Source organism: Triticum urartu, chromosome 2A (assembly GCF_056163025.1).
Source record: "Triticum urartu cultivar PI428250 chromosome 2A, HENAU_Tu73, whole genome shotgun sequence".
Classification (NCBI taxonomy): domain Eukaryota; kingdom Viridiplantae; phylum Streptophyta; class Magnoliopsida; order Poales; family Poaceae; genus Triticum; species Triticum urartu.
The window spans coordinates 436,631,536-436,649,538 of NC_141874.1; positions in this window are offsets into that span (position 1 = coordinate 436,631,536).

The window sequence follows — 18,003 nt, forward strand, 5'->3', positions numbered from 1 at the left end:
CTCTCTTTTGCGAATAGGTTAGGCTCCATACATGCTAGTCGCTTGCTGCAGCTCCACATATTACCTTGCCTTACCTATAAGTTTAAATAGTCTTGATCGCGAGGGTGCGAGATTGCTGAGTCCCCGTGACTCACAGATTACTTCCAAACCAGTTGTAGGGACCGATGATACCGTTCCAGATGATGCGCTTGAGCTCAAGTGGGAGTTGGATGAAGACTCTCGCCGTTACTATGTGTCTTTCCCAGATGATCAGTAGTGGTGCCCAGTTGGGGCGATCGGGGACCGTGTCGCATGTGGGGGTTGTTCTTTTTATTTTCGTACCGTAGTAGGACCATGAGTGTATTGGATGATTGTAATGTTATTCATGTATTTTTGTGACAGGGCGAGTGTAAGCCAACTATGTACCTTTACCCCTTTTATCTATTTACATGGGTTGTTGTGAAGATTACCTTACTTGCGACATTGCTTTCAATGCGGTTATGCCTCTAAGTCATGCTTCGACATGTAGGAGATATAGCCGCATCGAGGGCGTTACACTTGGTTTTACTGTCAGGACATCTCACCCGTCAACGAGAAGCCACCACCAGGTTACCGTCCTGATCGTCTTGACTCCAAGTTCGCACTGCCAGATAAACTTACCATTGTTGAACGCAAGAAGCTGCTTCCATCTATCAGAAGAATCAACGCTTTGTTGTGGAACGGTTTAACCGGAGTCTGTCTAACCCACTGCTGGATCTCATGGCGGGTTATTCCATTAAACCGTCATTTGAAATTGATGTATGAATATGGTGGAGGCCCGGACGACTCTCTCCTTCATACCCTGGTTCAACTAACTGAGGAAGACATTGTCTCAATGTCAAACCTTCTGGTGAATGGGAAGTATGAAGATTGCAGTATTTTTGGGTTAAATCCCTTCTGTAAACTTAACCCGGTACCAGAAGTAAGGATATTCCGATCTTTTTCCTTTTTATTTTGTCCAACCGTATTGTTTATCTCTGATCCTTCCTCTTGTCTTTGTAGGCCAATTCTGACTTTTAGAAAGTGAAATATGATCACGAAGCTGCCAAGAAGGCAAAACTCGCCACCATGAATGCCAATAAATCGACCCGGAGATCGAAGAAGAAAAACAACACCAATGCTGAAGATTTAATGAAACTTGATGACACGTCTGACTCGGAGGTAGCCCTTGATTCCCTTGGCCAATTTTTTAACAATCTTATGGACACTGATCCTTACCAGGATGACACTGGGGCCAGTCAGGCCGGGGAAGCAAAGGTAACTATCATTTCCTCCGACTTAGAGCCCTTACCAAGACACAAAGTTCGACGAGTGATCCGTAAAGTAAGGTTTTGTAACCCCTTAGCTCACTTGGATCCCAACTTTCATTTGAAAAAGCAGCAACACGAAAGTCGCCGTGAAGTTGGGATTGAAGATGAACCGGCTGTCGTCCTTCAACAGACCCCTCGAAAACGCCCGAACAAGGTTTACTTATTGTTGTCTTTAACTCGTTTTAATGAATCCTGCTCGTTGTATTTCTTTTAACTCTTTTCTTTTATCCTTTCAGGAGGTGTCTCGTTCTTCAAGCGACTCATCACAAACACAATTTCCGGCTTTCAAGACTGCTCCTGGGTAATCAGAAATCTTCCTTTCTTCTGGGTTGCTCAATTGTATCTTTATGCTGACAATCCTGCAATATTTTTCATTAGTGGCCAGGCTAAATCCAAGAAGACGAAGGCGGCTAAACCGGTGGAAGACCCGCTAGTGCTAGCATCTGAACCGGCTAGGCCGCCTTCTCCATTGGCTAACGCTCCAGAACACCCACCTATTGACAATGAGGCAAACCCCCCTGAGCCGACTTTTGACGAAGCCATTATGAATCCTTCTACAGGTGGACCGTCAAGCTCAACCGACCCGCCGTCTCCACCTGCTCAAGATGTTCAAATTACTGGGAGCCGCTTTGTTGAGCCGGGGAACGCAACGGTGCTGGCTCGATGCACAGCAAAGCAAGAAGCATTGGAGAGGCAGAAGGTTCGCTTTGATGTTGCCAACTATGACCGTCTCAATGCCAGTGATATCTTATCCGGCTATCTCAGTCATGCACACTCCAGTCGTGAGTCTGAGATCGAGATGGTCAAGCAGCTTCAGTTGAAGTATGAGGTACATTGTTTCCGGTTTACTAATATTCCTTCAGCCCCCAAGTCTTCAAATTATGAGAGAAACGGAATAACCTGTAGACTTAAAATATAGGCCGAGGCTTTTACCTCCGAATCTTTGCCTGATATTGATAGACCAAAGCTTCACCTATAGTCCCCAAGGACCGGTTCATTTTGATCATTAATGAATCGGTACTTTAGAATTTAAAACCGTCTTCAAAGTACTTAACACTCTGGCTTAACCTTGATAAACTTGCTGAACTGCATACATTAACCCCCAAGTGCCAAGTATTGTTACTTTGTAAGGGACTTGGGACTTTAAATATGTTTGTAGAGTCGTAAAAATTTGATTTGGCATACATTAGCCCCCAAGTGTCAAGTGGTTTATTCGTAAAGTACTTGAGACTTGAATCTTGAATTTGGATATTTGAATTTGAAACCAAGTCTTGACTTATCTAAACGTTTCACAGAATGCCTTGTCTGAATTGAACTCTCAATTGACTGACGCAAAGACCCGGCTAGCGAGTCAGGAGTCAGAAATCAAATCTTCCACCTCCAAACTGCAAATAAGCCTTTCTGCAATGGAAAATTTGAAGACCAGCTTTGCTGCCAAGGAGAAGACTTGGGAAAATGAGAAAACACTTCTGACCCGACGAGCTGAGACAGCCGAAACAGCTCTGAAAGAAATTTCAACAGAGCTGAACGGTTTAAAGGGCCGGGTGTCTCAGATGGTCGCTGCTATCTTTGGTAAGCTGCCTGATTTGACCTTTCATATTTTTTTTCCAAACAGGAGTATAATCCGCCAACTTACTCTGTTAAAAATATATGCAGGTTCGCGAAGTAAGAATCTGAGCCAAGACCCGTTGATTAAGCTGAAGGCAGTATACACTTTAGTTGAGCAATTGTATATCGGCGCACAACGGGCTCTGTCTGCCATCTCTCCTGCTAATCAAGGACCTAACCGGCTCAGTGACGTCCTGAAGAAGCTATCCATCCTTCCTACCAGGTTCCAAGAAGTAAAACACTACTGCGCGCGAGCCGGAGCTTTGACTGCCCTAAGCCACTCCAAGGCATGCGTGCCAGACCTAAACCCGGCGGACGTAGCAAGGGGCTATCCTACCGTGAAGGAGGACGAGTCTCCTTTTGATCAGGATGACTTCATAGCCTGCGTCCGTGAAGTCCGGCCTCAGGCGACTAGTCTTGGAGATGACACCAATGTGGACAAGTACCAGCCGGGTTTTGATAGTGAGAATAAGAAGATGGCCCCTCCCTCATATAAAGTAACAAACATGATCCCACCAGTGAGAGAAGATACAGTTGCCCCGGAGGTTGACCCGGTCGGCCTGATTGACGACGAAGCTGAATTTGTCGCCATGAATGGCTTTGATTGGTCAAAACCCAACTTCCAGTAGACTCTGGATGATGAACCGGCGAGGGAGGGACAATGATCATCTTCATGGGCTTATAAAGCCTTGTAATAACTTAGCTGTTAAAACATCGCATGTTTGCTTATGCCATCGCGCATAAAATACTTATATGTGAATCTGTGTTTCCAGATGCCAATGTGTAATGCTTGCTTATGCATCGTTTAATGCTTGTCTCTGCAATGTTTGAACTCTGTTCCTGTAAATACAAAGAAAAGACTGGCATGGTGGTTTAGAACCAAACGGGTTTAAACACCTAATGTAGAGCCAATATATTTACCTTGATAAAAACAGACACAAATATAAATTCGAAATTTTTTAGTTAACGCAGCAGGTAAGCGTGGATAAGTAATGACCATACCTTATCCCTTTTGATCCTTAGATCGCCGGTTTAAATAATCCGGGTGATTGAATTTGATAACTCAATATTTATGAAAAGCTAATGCTTCTTGAATACTCAATGATCATTATACCTTAGTAGCTCATACCTTTTGATCCTTGAACCGCCGGCTTGAATGACCCGGGCGGCTGTGTTGTCCAATAATTGAGCCCGTGAAGAAGACCAGGCTAATTTATTTGTAATATTAAAACAACAACAAACTAAAAGGCAAGCAAGATAACAAGCATAATTTTAATCTTGTTTTCAAAAGGTTGGGGGTTTCTGATTCGAATACGACTAGTAAATCGGACCAAAGGGGTTAGGCTAAGGTTCGAATACGACCATATAGCCCCCGGTGGCTTTGGCGTTGCGCCGATCAAGAGGGTACCGACAGCTATGTTCTCTTTGGTTCGAATACGACCTATGTTTGAAAAGGAAGCCCCCAAATGACCTTGAGAGGTTTTTAACGACCCTGATTCGAATACGATCCAAGTCGGACTCAAAGGGGTTAAGCTATGATTCGGATACGATCAAGAAGCCCCCAGTGAGTTTTGGCCTTGAGCCGATCAAGAGGGTTACGACATCTATGTTCTTTTTGGTTCGAATACGACCTATGTTTGAACAGGAAGCCCCCAAGTGACCATGAGATTTGCAGCTAGATTCAGATACGATCATAAGCTGGACCAAAAAGGTTAAACTTGATTCAAATATGATCAGCTCCTTAATAGTCATTTGTAAATAAGAAATAATAAAGATGCATAGTCTGTGAAAAGAAAAGAGACTGATGGTCTTACTTTACTGCTTATCATAGTATATACAACGTGAACGTATGTACATGGTGAGAGCCGGTGGCTCAGGTGTAATATGGCCGAAGTTGAGCAATATTCCATGGCCGGCGGGTCTCCTCTTCCGACTTACGTGAGTCTGCATGCTCTCGAACTCCAATGAGGTAGTATGACCCATTGTTTAAATTTTTACTGACCACAAAGGGTCCTTTCCAAGGTGGAGATAACTTGTGTGCATCTGAAAGATCCTGGATGAGCCAGAGCACCAAGTCGCCTTCCTGAAAAGTCCTGGACTTAACCCGGCGGCTGTGATAATGACACATGTCCTGCTGATAAATTACTGACTGGGCTGCTGCTAAGTCTCTTTCTTCATCCAACAAGTCAAGTGCATCCTGTCTGGCTTGTTCATTATTAGCTTCAACATAAGCCACCACACGGGGCGAGTCATGACGGATGTCACTAGGCAATACTGCTTTTGCTCCATAAACCATGAAGAAAGGTGTGTAACCCGTAGACCTATTGGGCGTAGTATTGATACTCCATAATACCGAGGGCTTGAGACTTAATTGCAATACGTGGAACATACTTCAATCCATGAGACCCAAGCTCAATTGCCCACTTGGCGACTCGCCCCGTGGCTTCTCTGTTTTGAATAATGTCTCCCAAAGGAGCAGAGCTAACCACATTGATTGGATGTCCCTGAAAGTAATGCTTAAGCTTCCGGTTTGCCATGAACACCCCATAAACAAGCTTCTGCCAATGTGGATATCGTTGCTTAGACTCAATTAGCACTTCACTGACATAATAAACCGGTCGCTGAACCGGATGCTCTTTGCCAGCCTCCTTGCGCTCTACCACAATAGCCACACTAACAGCCCGTGAGTTGGCAGCCACGTATAACAATAGCGGCTCTTTCTCAATTGGAGCAGCCAGGACCGGCGGCTCAGCCAGCTGTGCCTTCAGATCCTCAAAAGCAGTGTTCGCAGCATCGCTCCAAACAAAAACATCCGTTTTCTTCATCAACTGATACAGAGGCATAGCCTTTTCCCCTAACCGGTTTATGAACCGGCTCAAAGCAGCCACATGACCCGCCAGCCATTGAACATCATTGACGCAGGTTGGCTTGGCTAGGGATATAATTGCCTTGATTTTCTTCGGGTTAGCTTCAATACCTCGTTTAGACACCAAAAACCCAAGAGCTTGCCGGCTGGCACTCCAAAAACACACTTGGCCAGGTTAAGCATCATTTTGTAAACCCAGAGATTATCAAAAGTCTCTTTCAGGTCTGTGACCAAGGTTTCCTCTTCCCTCGATTTCACCACTATATCATCCACATAAGCATGAACATTGCGCCCAATTTGGTTGTGAAGACAATTCTGCACACACCCCTGGTAAGTCGCCTGGGCACTCTTAAGCCCAAAAGGCATAGACACATAGCAGAAAGCTCCAAAAGGAGTTATAAAAGCTGTCTTCTCTTGATCCTTGACTACCATCTCAATCTGATGATAACCGGAATAAGCATCCAAGAAACTCAACCGTGCGCAACCCGCTGTAGCATCAATGATCTGATCAATACGGGGGAGAGCAAAAGGATCAGCCGGACAAGCCTTGTTCAGATCTGTGTAATCCACACACATATGCCAGTGCCATTCTTTTTTAGTACAAGCACTGGGTTAGCTAACCATTAGGGGTGAAAGACCTCCACAATGAACCCGTCTGCCAAGAGCTGGGCCACCTCTTCCCCAATGGCCTTGCGCCTTTCTTCATTGAACCGTCGGAGAAACTGTCTGACATGTTTGAACTTTGGATCGATATTAAGAGTGTGCTCAGCGAGTTCCCTCGGGACACCCAGCATGTCTGAAGGTTTCCATGCAAAGATGTCCCGGTTCTCACGGATGAACTCGATGAGTGCACTTTCCTATTTCGGATCCAAGTTTGCGCTGATGATGAACTGTTTGGATGAGTCGCTAGGTACAAAGTCAACCATCTTAGTGTCATCAGCTGATTTGAATTTCAACTCCGGCTCATGCTCTGTTGTTGGTTTCTTTAATGACGTCATGTCTGCCGGGTCAACATGATCCTTGTAAAATTTTAACTCCTCTATTGCACAAACAGATTCACCATAGGCAGCATCACCTTCTTCACATTCTAAGGCTATCTTCCGGCTCCCATGTACTGTAATGGTGCCTTTATGACCTGGCATCTTGAGCTGCAAATATACGTAACACGACCGAGCCATGAACTTGGCATAAGCTGGCCGCCCAAACAGAGCGTGATATGGGCTTTTGATCTTAACCACCTCAAAGGTTAATTTTTCCACTCTGGAGTCATACTCATCCCCAAAGGCTACTTCCAGCTCAATCTTACCAACTGGGTATGCCGATTTACCAGGTACCACACCGTGAAAATTAGTGTTGGATTGTTTAAGATTTTTATCTGTCAATCCCATCCGGCGGAACGTCTCATAGTAGAGGATGTTAATGCTGCTGCCTCCATCCATGAGCACCTTAGTAAACTTGTATCCACCAACCTGAGGTGCCACTACCAAAGCCAAGTGACCCGGATTATCAACCTGGGGCGGGTGATCCTCTCTGCTCCACACAATAGGCTTCTCCGACCAACGTAGATAACGTGGAATTGCCGGCTCAACGGCATTGACGGCCCTCTTGTGAAGTTTCTGGTCCCTCTTACATAAACTGGTAGTAAAGACATGATACTGTCCGCTACTCAACTGCTTCGGGTTGCTCTGATAACCGGATTGCTGCTACTGATTCCCTTGGCCTGTTGCTGATTATATCCTCCTTGGTGACCAGGATAACCCTGACCGTGAAAACCTCCTCCGCCTGAACCGGCGCCCGGGCCCTGAAAGCCGCCTCCACCTGAACCGCCACCTGGGCCGTGACCCCCATCAAATGCATTTGAATTTTTAAATGCTTTCATGATCGTGCAATCCTTCCACAAGTGGGTGGCTGGTTTCTCCCAGGTGCCGTGTTTTGGACAAGGTTCATTCAACAACTGCTCAAGGGTGGGGCCTGACCCTCCCGATCGAGGGGGTTGTCTGCCCTTGTGCCGCTGATTACCACCCTGCGCATTAGTATTAACAACAAATTCATCAGTCTTACGTTTATTACCTCCCTGATTCATCGGGTTATGCTGGTGACCCTTGCCGTTGTCGTTCTTCTTTCCCTTCGTTGCCTTTTCTTCGTCAGACACTAGGTCCTTGGTGGTGTCTGAATCAGCATACTTGACAAGAGCCGCCATCAACATTCCCATGTCATTACGGTCGCGTTTAAGCCACCCCAGCTTCTGCTTTAGAGGTTCAAAACAGAAATTTTTCTCCAACATCAAAACTGCTGAGCCGGCATCCATCTTATCAGATGAATGTATTATCTCCTTAACCCAGTGCACCCAATGGGTTGTAGATTCACCATCCTCTTGCTTGCAATTGGTCAGGTCCACAATCGACATTGGCTTCTTACACGTGTCCTTAAAGTTCTGGATGAACCGCGCTTTCAACTCTACCCATGAGCCGATGGAATTGGGTGGCAATCCCTTCAACCAGGTCCGAGCTGTTCCATCCAGCATCATGGTAAAATACTTGGCCATTGCAGCGTCGCTAACCTCCAACAGCTCCATAGCCATCTCATAACTCTCAATCCAAGCCCCCGGCTGTAGGTCAGCCGTGTAATTAGGCACCTTACGAGGCCCCTTGAAATCTTTTGGCAACCGCTCATTGCGTATGGCCGGTACCAAGCAAGGCACGCCTTCGGTTCTTGTGGCCATTCCTGCCTCAACCGAGGTTGCTGGATAAGCCAGAAAGGTTTGATGAGCCGCCTGCTCTGCTACTATTTGAGCCGCTCGTTCCGCCTCTTGACGAATCCTCTCTTGATTCGCCAAGTTAAGGGCTCCAGCCCGCACCGACTCATGCCTATATGGCCGGTTGTGGCGTTGAGCATTACTTGACATCTCTACAGACTCCATGTGCCTACTGTAACTCGGGCTTCGGCTTGGGCAAGGAGTTGAATGAATCCTGTCTCGACTGTAGTAGTATGCATCCTGCTGGGCCAGAGCTGTCTGAAGTAGTTCTCTCACCCTCCGGGTTTCAATTGCTGTTGGCGAGTCGCCTTCCATTGGGAGAGCCGCCAAACGAGCCGACGCTGCGATGAGGTTTTCCAGGGGGTTGGAGAAGTGACCCGGAGGTGTTGACACATAACGAGGAGGAGCTGTATTTACACAAGGTGGCTCAATGGCGCGTGGCTGAACTGGTGCACCGGGTGTTGTTACCCGGTTTGCCTCCGGCGGGTGGCTCCCCCCAGCCCCGGGTGTATGGAACAGGTTCCTCAGATCCAGCGTTAGAGGCAGACGCGACTGAGTTTTTTGATGCCTCCTCCTCATGACCTTGTTTGATGCATTAAGATCCACCAAGAGCCGGAAAGTTTCTGCTTGAAGTTGCTGAGCACGAGCGTCCAGAGCTGCTCGTTCTGCTGCCATCCAGGTTTCCTCTGCGGCTAGATTTTCTTTAGCTTGCACCATCTCCTCCCGCACGCGTGCCACTTCTGCGTCGTGCTGGGCTTTATCCGCCGGCTCTACCGCAGCGGTTAACAGAGTCCTCAGCCGATCCATGAGGTCCATTAGAATCTGAGCTGGGGGGCGCGCGGGGTCTCCTGACCCGGGTGCTGCCGACCCGGTAGTTGTTGCTGCCGATGCGGTAGAATTCTGCCCGGGCTGCGTCCCTGCCATGAAGACTCCGGCCCAATTCAGTGGCTCAATCGGGTCCGGAATACTGCTGCCATCGGAACAGCCCCCGAGCATGCCGTCTTGCAGCTGGTACAACGAGTTCGTCTCACCTGTTGATGATGTAGTATCAGAATAGATGGCCGTCTCCCCGCCTTCCATCGATCCTTCGGAGTATTCACCGCCATGGATGCAGCCTACGAAGGCATGTTTCACGACAGATTGAACACGGGCGGTCCTGGCGCGCTGAGCCGTTTCGATGAGGTTGGTGTGGACGTCCAGCTCAGGGCCTGACTCGTCGATCCGGCCGATGAAGACATGAATTCCGCCGAAGGGGACCCGGTACCCATACTCGACTGAGCCGGCCTCGAGGCCCCAGCCTTCATCGTCGATGTAGAGCTTGCCGCGACGACTCTTGGTCATCCGGCCCACAACGTATCCCTTGAGCCGTTCGAAGTTGCCCTTCAGGAACTCAAATCCACCATGCGCTGGCCCCACGGTGGGTGCCAACTGTTGTGGAGTTGACACGACAGATGTCCTAGAGCAAGGACTTAGTCATAGGGCCATCGCACTAGGAAGCTTAAAGGGGTTAATCGGGACAAGGGACACACGAGAGAGTTTTTATACTAGTTCGACCCCTTACGATGAAGGTAAAAGCTTACGTCTAGTTGGGATTGGTATTGCTGAAGTTTCGATCTTCAAGGGGCTCAACTCGCCGGCTTGGTTATCGATTTGCTTGTTTCTTTCCCTAAGCCGCCACCGGGTCGTCCCCTTATATACATGGGTTGACGCCTGGTGGCCTACAGAGTCCCGGCCGTCTCATAACTGTGTCCGGCTCGGTGACTTCCTTTACATGCCATTCTTTACAAGTCTTTCCTTACATACAACGGTTTACAATATCGGGCCTTAAGCCGGCCCCAGGCCTTTGGGCCTTCTATATGTTTAATAAACTATCATCTTGAATGTATATTGGGCTTCTTATGTAACCCGCCATTAGGGTTGACCCGGCCCCTCTTGGGCGGGGCATATTGGTAGTAATATCCCCAACAAGTACCAAGAGTATTCCGAGTGGATATAGACATGTAGAGTAAGTACTAAGTACCACATTGGATATAGACATGTCCCCAAAGGTAAAGATGTGCAATAGAATCAGAGATTTCCTCCCCTTAGATGTCTTGCTCCCCCTGAATCTTGAATGGGATATTGGGAGAAGATAGGGAACAGAAAATTAGAGCAAAAGAAAAGACAACAGAGCTAATGCAAGCAATCAAATATGATCAAATATGAACATGTCTTTCCCCTCTTAAAGACATGTAACTTCTCTCCTCTTGAACACCAAGCATCTGGGGTTTTCTTACTCCCCTAGAGTATTTTCTCCCCATATAGATATGATTAAGCTTTGATGTGATGATCTCTCTCTCCCCCTTTGACATCAATTTCCAAGAAGGGTTCTTCTGGATTTTTGTCATGATGGGTTTGGTCCTTGAGTCACAGAACAAAGCAGCAATTTGAGTAGGATGCTGGTCGAGGACAAGATTCATTGAGTGAAGCTGGATCAAAAAGAATTCAGAAACAAGTGGCAAGATGTTTTTCCTGCAGTGAAATCGATAGCACCGAGTTTGGTGCTTCGGTGGCACCGAAAGGGTTCGGTTGGACCAAAGTAAACTGTCTGGTGTGAGCGAGTTCATCGCAGAGAAAACACTTGTCACCTCAGCTCACTAGACAAGTAAGATCTCACAAGGATTTGCAAGGAATTTAATGCAGAAAATGTAGAACAGAAAATAAAAGAGAAGAAACTAAAAAGAATCTAAATTAAGTTGAAGAGGGAAACAAATAAGCATGAGACAAATGCAAGAGCATAGAAAAGAACACAAGAGAACTTCATCTAGAATTGGGCGGTGACAAAGTCACCTATGTTAGAGTATATTAACTTAGGAGTCAAGTGAGATCACTTGATCTTTGGTCATACTCATCGTTTAAGCTCAAAATGGGGTTACCATTTTTCGTTAAAGCATCTTGATGTATTCACATCTTGTTGAGTTGCTTTATCCCATGACTTGGAGTAAAGCTTCTCTAAGATGGAATAACATACCTTGGGTGGTGGTGTTGATCATGATCATGTAGTTGAACTTGTGTGGGTTGCTCAAGGTTGATGTAGCTCATCAAGAGTTGGGAGCACCACTTGGAGTTTGAGTTCATCTACCTACATGGGTTAGTTTTTGCAAGGAAGAGCACTTGTGTGTCCAAAATGACAATCATGATAGAATTTTTCAAAGGATATGTTTGAATGGTTGCGTGCTTCCTTGTCTTCATCCACCATTGTGTAGCGACTTGGTGATATAGAAATTGCTCAAGATGTGAGTGAGTTGCAATCTCATAGATTTCGATTCATCCAAGTACCTACATGGGTTAGATAGCATGCAAGGTGCAAATATATCCAAGACATAAGATAGTCAACATAAGAGAAATATCAAGGATTAGTCATAAGCTCATGCCTTGCATGTATTAAATGGAGTTCCTACTCCAAGTTTGAAGCATCAATGATGTTCAATTAACCTCTTAACCTGCAAAACACTTTCTCATCAAGCGGTTTGGTAAATATATCCGCCAATTGCTTATCGGTGCGAACATGCTTAAGATTAATGTCCCCTTTGGCAACGTGATCTCGAATGAAATGATGACGAACTTCAATATGCACGGGATTGTGAGAAATCTTAATTGCACTTTCATTGTCACAAAGCAATGGAACATGTTTCACATTGATCCCATAATCTTTAAGAGATTGGGTCATCCAAAGTAATTGAGCACAACATGATCCAGCGGCAATGTATTCCGCTTCGGCGGTGGATAAGGATACCGAGTTTTGTTTCTTGGAGGACCAAGAGACAAGAGATCAAACAAGAAATTGACAAGTACCCAAAGTTGACTTTCTATCAACCTTGTCACCGGCATAGTCTGAATCGGAGTAGCCAACAAGATCAAAGGAAGCCCTCTTTGGATACCAAATGCCAAAATTTGGTGTATGGATTAAGTATCTCACTATACTTTTCACAGCCTTAAGATGACATTCTTTAGGAGCAGCTTGATATCATGCACACATGCACACACTTAGCATAATACCGGGACGTGAAGCACATAGATATAACAATGAACCAATCAAAGAGCGATAAACCTTCTGATCCACCGATTCACCATCTTTGGTTAAATCAAGATGTCCACTAGTAGGCATGGGTGTAGTCATACCTTTGCATTCTTGCATATTGAACTTCTTGAATAAGTCCTTTGTGTACTTCGTTTGAGTACAAAGGTGCCTTCCTTAGTTTGCTTGATTTGAAAACCGAGAAAGAATTTGAGTTCACTCATCATCGACATCTCAAACTTCTCCGACATTAGCTTTCCAAACTTTTCACTAAAATGAGGGTTAGTTTATCCAAATATAATATCATCAACATAAATTTGGCATACAAATAGTTCTCCATTAACCCTTTTAGTAAAAAGAGTAGAATCTATTTTTCCTATTTCAAAGCCTTTTTCAATAAGAAACTTGGTCAAGCATTTATACCATGCTCTAGGAGCTTGTTTAAGACCATAAAGAGCTTTGTGAAGTTTGTAAACATGATTAGGTTTCTTAGGATTGACAAATCTGGGAGGTTGCTTAACATAAACTTCCTCCTTAATTTCACCATTCAGAAAAGCACTTTTAATGTCCATTTGGTATAAGGTGGTATCATGATGATTAGCATAGGCAAGTAAGATGCGAATGGACTCAAGTCTAGCAACGGGGGCATATGTCTCACCATAGTCCATACCTTCGACTTGAGTGTAGCCTTGGGTGACTAGGCATGCTTTGTTGCGGACGACTTGACCATCTTCATCTTGCTTGTTGCGAAACACCCATTTGGTACCAATGATGTTGTGGTTCTTGTCGGGCTTTTCAACCAATGTACACACTTGATTTCTCTCAAAGTTGTGTAGCTCTTCATGCATATCGTTTATCCAATCTAGATCTTCCAATGCTTCTTCAACCTTCATAGGTTCAATGCAAGAGATGAATGGATAGTGTTCACAAAAGTTAGCTAAACGAGTTTTTGAGCGAGTGATTCTCCCGGTTTGGATATCATTGTAGATTTGCTCGACGGGATGATCTTTAGCAATTCTTGCTCGAACTCATGAAAGCTTTTGCTTGGATCTTGGTTGAACATCTTCTTCATCTTGTTCTTCTTCTTGGCCTTCTTCATTGTTGACATTGTCATTCTCTTGTCGTGGTGGAGAAGGATGTTGTTGGCGTTCCTCTTGATGCACTTCCTCATTTTCTTCATCTTGATGTGTCCCACTTGTGGATGCTTCCGTATCAACTCTTGGTTCACCTTGTCATGATGTAGAAGCTTCCACTTGGACAGACGAGGTACTCTCCTTCACCTCCATTGGACGAATCTTGCCAATAGACAAGTCTTGGATTGCTTCCAAAGGGTCTTTGTCTCCTACATCAATTGGCAATTGCTCTATTGCGAGCCGTTAGATTCATCAAACTTCACATCTCGTCTCTTCAACCTTTCGGGTGAAATTATTGTAGACACGGTATGTGTGAGAGTTTGAGCCATAACCAAGTAGAAAACCTTCATGAGACTTAGGAGCAAATTTAGAATGACGATGCTTATCAAGAATGTAGCACTTTGAGCCGAATACTCGAAATTATCCAACTTGTGGTTTGTTACCGGTGAGGAGCTCGTATGCCGTCTTGCCGAGTAGCTTGTGAAGATACAAGCGATTTGTTGCATGACAAGCTGTCTCAACCGCTTCCGCCCAAAAGTGTTTTGGCGTCTTGTACTCATCAAGCATCGTTCTTGCCATCTCAATAAGAGTCCGGTTCTTCCTCTCTACTACTCCATTTTGTTGAGGTGTGTACGTAGCCGAGAACTCATGTGAAATCCCTTCTTCGTCAAGAAAGGTATCCGCATTTGTGTTCTTGAACTCCATTCCATTGTCGCTTCGAACCTTCTTGATCTTCACGTCAAATTAAATTTGGGCCTTCCTAGCAAAGTTTTTGAATATCTTTTGGACCTGCGATTTGTCATCAAGAAAGAACACCCATGTAAATCTTGAAAAATGACCAACTATGACTAGTCCAAATGAGTTACCACCGAGACTCTTGTAGGCATTTGGACCAAAGAGATCCATGAGAAGTAGCTCGAGTGGTCTTCTCGTGGTCATGATGTTCTTTGCGCGATGACTTCCTCCAACTTGTTTCCCTGCCTGACAAGCACTACAAAGTCTATCCTTGTCAAATATAACATCTTTTACTCCAAGGATATGATCACCTTTAATAAGCTTGTCAAGGTTTCACATACCAACATGACCTAATCGTCTATGCCATAACCAACCTTTAGAAGATTTAGCAATTAAGCAAGTTCTAGGTTGAGCCTTTTTGTGAAATCAACAATGTAAAGATCACCTCTACGTATACCGGTAAAGACCATTTTACGATTGTCTCTATGAAACACTTGGCAATCTACTTCAGTGAATAGAACATTGAAACCGAAATCAGCAAGTCTAGATACTGAAAGTAACTTGTACCCAAGAGATTCAACGAGCATGACATTTTGTATGGAGCTATCATGTGAGATGGCCACCTTACCGAGTCCAACCACCTTACCCTTTGAGTTATCACCAAAGGTGACATATTTTCGAGGGCCGTCGTTTTCAGCAAGCTCACGGAACATATCTTTATCTCCGGTCATATGATCAGAACATCCACTATCGAGAACCCATTCCTTTCCTCCGGCCATGTAGCCGCGAAGATTTGACATAATACCAAAGTGTCTCATCGCATCATCAAGGTCATAGTCACTATCATCCTCATCCTCATCAGAGTATCCATGTTCAACGTCATCTTGTGATTGATCAATTCCTAGAGAGGGCAATTCATTAGATAAATGATCATTTCTATAGTTATCTTTATGAATTCTAATAGCTCTGGAAATGATGTTGCTAATGATTCCAACATCTCCTTTGGCACTCGTAAGATTAGTGAGCTCAAATAAGCAGTCACCAAAATTGGGATCATTGGAACTCATCTTAATCAAGGCAATGGATTTATGGAGAATTTCATCTAGATCTTTCAAGGAATAATTTGGAAAGAGTTCCTCAAGAAATTTCCATATGGTGTAGGCACACTTAAGAGTAGGCAAATATCCAATCAAGTTTCTAGGCAAGCCTCTAATGATAAGATTAACAATTCTAAGATTGCGAATCATGTCAATTGACTCATCAAGGGTAGGATGCATGGGATCAACATGAGGTGCACAAGGGCTAGCAATATACTTGCTCAAATGATATTCATTGAAAATCTCAAGCATTTCATTTTTCCACTCATGAAAATATTCTCCATCAAGAATAGGCACTCTACGTCTAAGACTCCCCAAAGTAGACTTATCCATCTTCCTCCAATGGTCTTTAAACCAAAGCAATGGAGACCAACACTCTGATACCAATTGAAAGCATCGAGAAGAGGTGTCTAGAGGGGGGTGATTAGACACTAGGTTCTAAAAGTTGCAGTTTTTAAATTCTTTAGGTTGAAGTGGATTTTGGGCACAAGTTTAACAAACACAATACTTATCAAACAAGCATGCAAAGAGTATATGAGCAGCGGAAAGTAAAGCATGCAACTTGCAAGAATGTAAAGGGAAGGGTTTTGAAGATTCAAACGCAATTGGAGACACAGACGTTTTTGTCGTGGTTCCGATAGGTGGTGCTATCGTACATCCACGTTGATGGAGACTTCAACCCACGAAGGGTAACGGTTGCGCGAGTCCACGGAGGGCTCCACCCACGAAGGGTCCACGAAGAAGCAACCTTGTCTATCCCACCATGGCCATCACCCACGAAGGATTTGCCTCACTAGCGGTAGATCTTCACGAAGTAGGCGATCTCCTTGCCCTTACAAACTCCTTGGTTCAACTCCACAATCTTATCGGAGGCTCCCAAGTGACACCTAGCCAATCTAGGAGACACCACTCTCCAAGAAGTAACAAATGGTGTGTTGATGATGAACTCCTTGCTCTTGTGCTTCAAATGATAGTCTCCCCAACACTCAACTCTCTCTCACAGGATATGGATTTGGTGGAAAGAAGATTTGAGTGGAAAGCAACTTGGGAAGGATAGAGATCAAGATTCATATGGTAAGAATGGAATATCTTGGTCTCAACACAAGCCTAGGTGGTTTTATCTCAGAAAGTATAGGTTGGAAGTGTAGGTTTGTTCTGATGGCTCTCTCCACGAATGAAGAGGAGGTGGAGGGGTATATATCATCCACACAAAATCTAACCGTTACACATAACTTTCCAAACTCGGTGAGACTGAATGGTTAAACTCGGTCGGACCGATTCAGCAAAGCTAGTGACCGTTAGGGTTTTCGATGTGACCGACATGCAACTCGGTAGGACCGATATGATTAGGGTTAGGGCATAACATAATCTCGGTGAGACCGATTACACAAACTCGGTGAGACCGATTTTGGTAATAAGCTAACCAGAGAGTTGGTCAGGTAAACTCAGTGGGACCGATCGCTCATTTCGGTGAGACCGAAATGTTACGAAAGGGAACCAGAGAGTTTACATTGCAGTTTCGATGGGACCGATCGCAAGTTTCGGTGAGACCGAAAGTATTGCAATAGGCAACAGAGAGTTTGCAATCCCATCTCGCTGAAACCGAGATCCCTATCGGTGAGACCGATTTGCCTAGGGTTTGTGGCAGTGGATATGACATTTGAAACTCGGTGGCGCCGGATAAAAAGAATCGGTGGGGCCGAGTTTAACTTTTGGTTTAGGTCATATGTGGATGTGAGAAGGTTGTTGAGGGTTTTGGAGCATATCACTAAGCATTTTGAGCAAGAACCTCATTAAGAAACACCTCATCCCTCCTTGATAGTATTGGCTTTTCCTATAGACTCAATGTGATCTTGGATCACTAAAATGGAAAATGTAGAGTCTTGAGCTTTGAGCTTGAGCCAATCCTTTTTCCTTAGCATCTTGAAGGGGTTTCACATCCTCTAGTCCATGCCACTTCATTGTTGAACTTATCTGAAACATACTAGATAAAATGTTAGTCCAACAAGAGATATGCTGACATTAATTACCAAAACCACCTAGGGAGCACTTGTGCTTTCACATACGCAACAACCCCCTTACTCGGGTTTGTGTTTCAGTCACTCACGCAACACACTATAAGCGAATCATGAACGTATTGCAACAACATACAGCGGGGATCCCTCACGCTTGTGCGACACAGAGAGCAACATAGGACAACACCAATAATAATACATGCAACTCAAACCAATCTTGATCATCAAATAGCCCATAGGACAAAATAGATCTACTCAAACATCATAGGATAGCCATACATCATTGGGAAATAATATATAGTGTTGAGCACCATGTTTAAGTAGAGATTACAACGAGTAAGAGAGAGGTTACACCGCTGCATAGAGGGGGGAAGAGTTGGTGATGATGGCGGTGAAGTTGTTGGTGAAG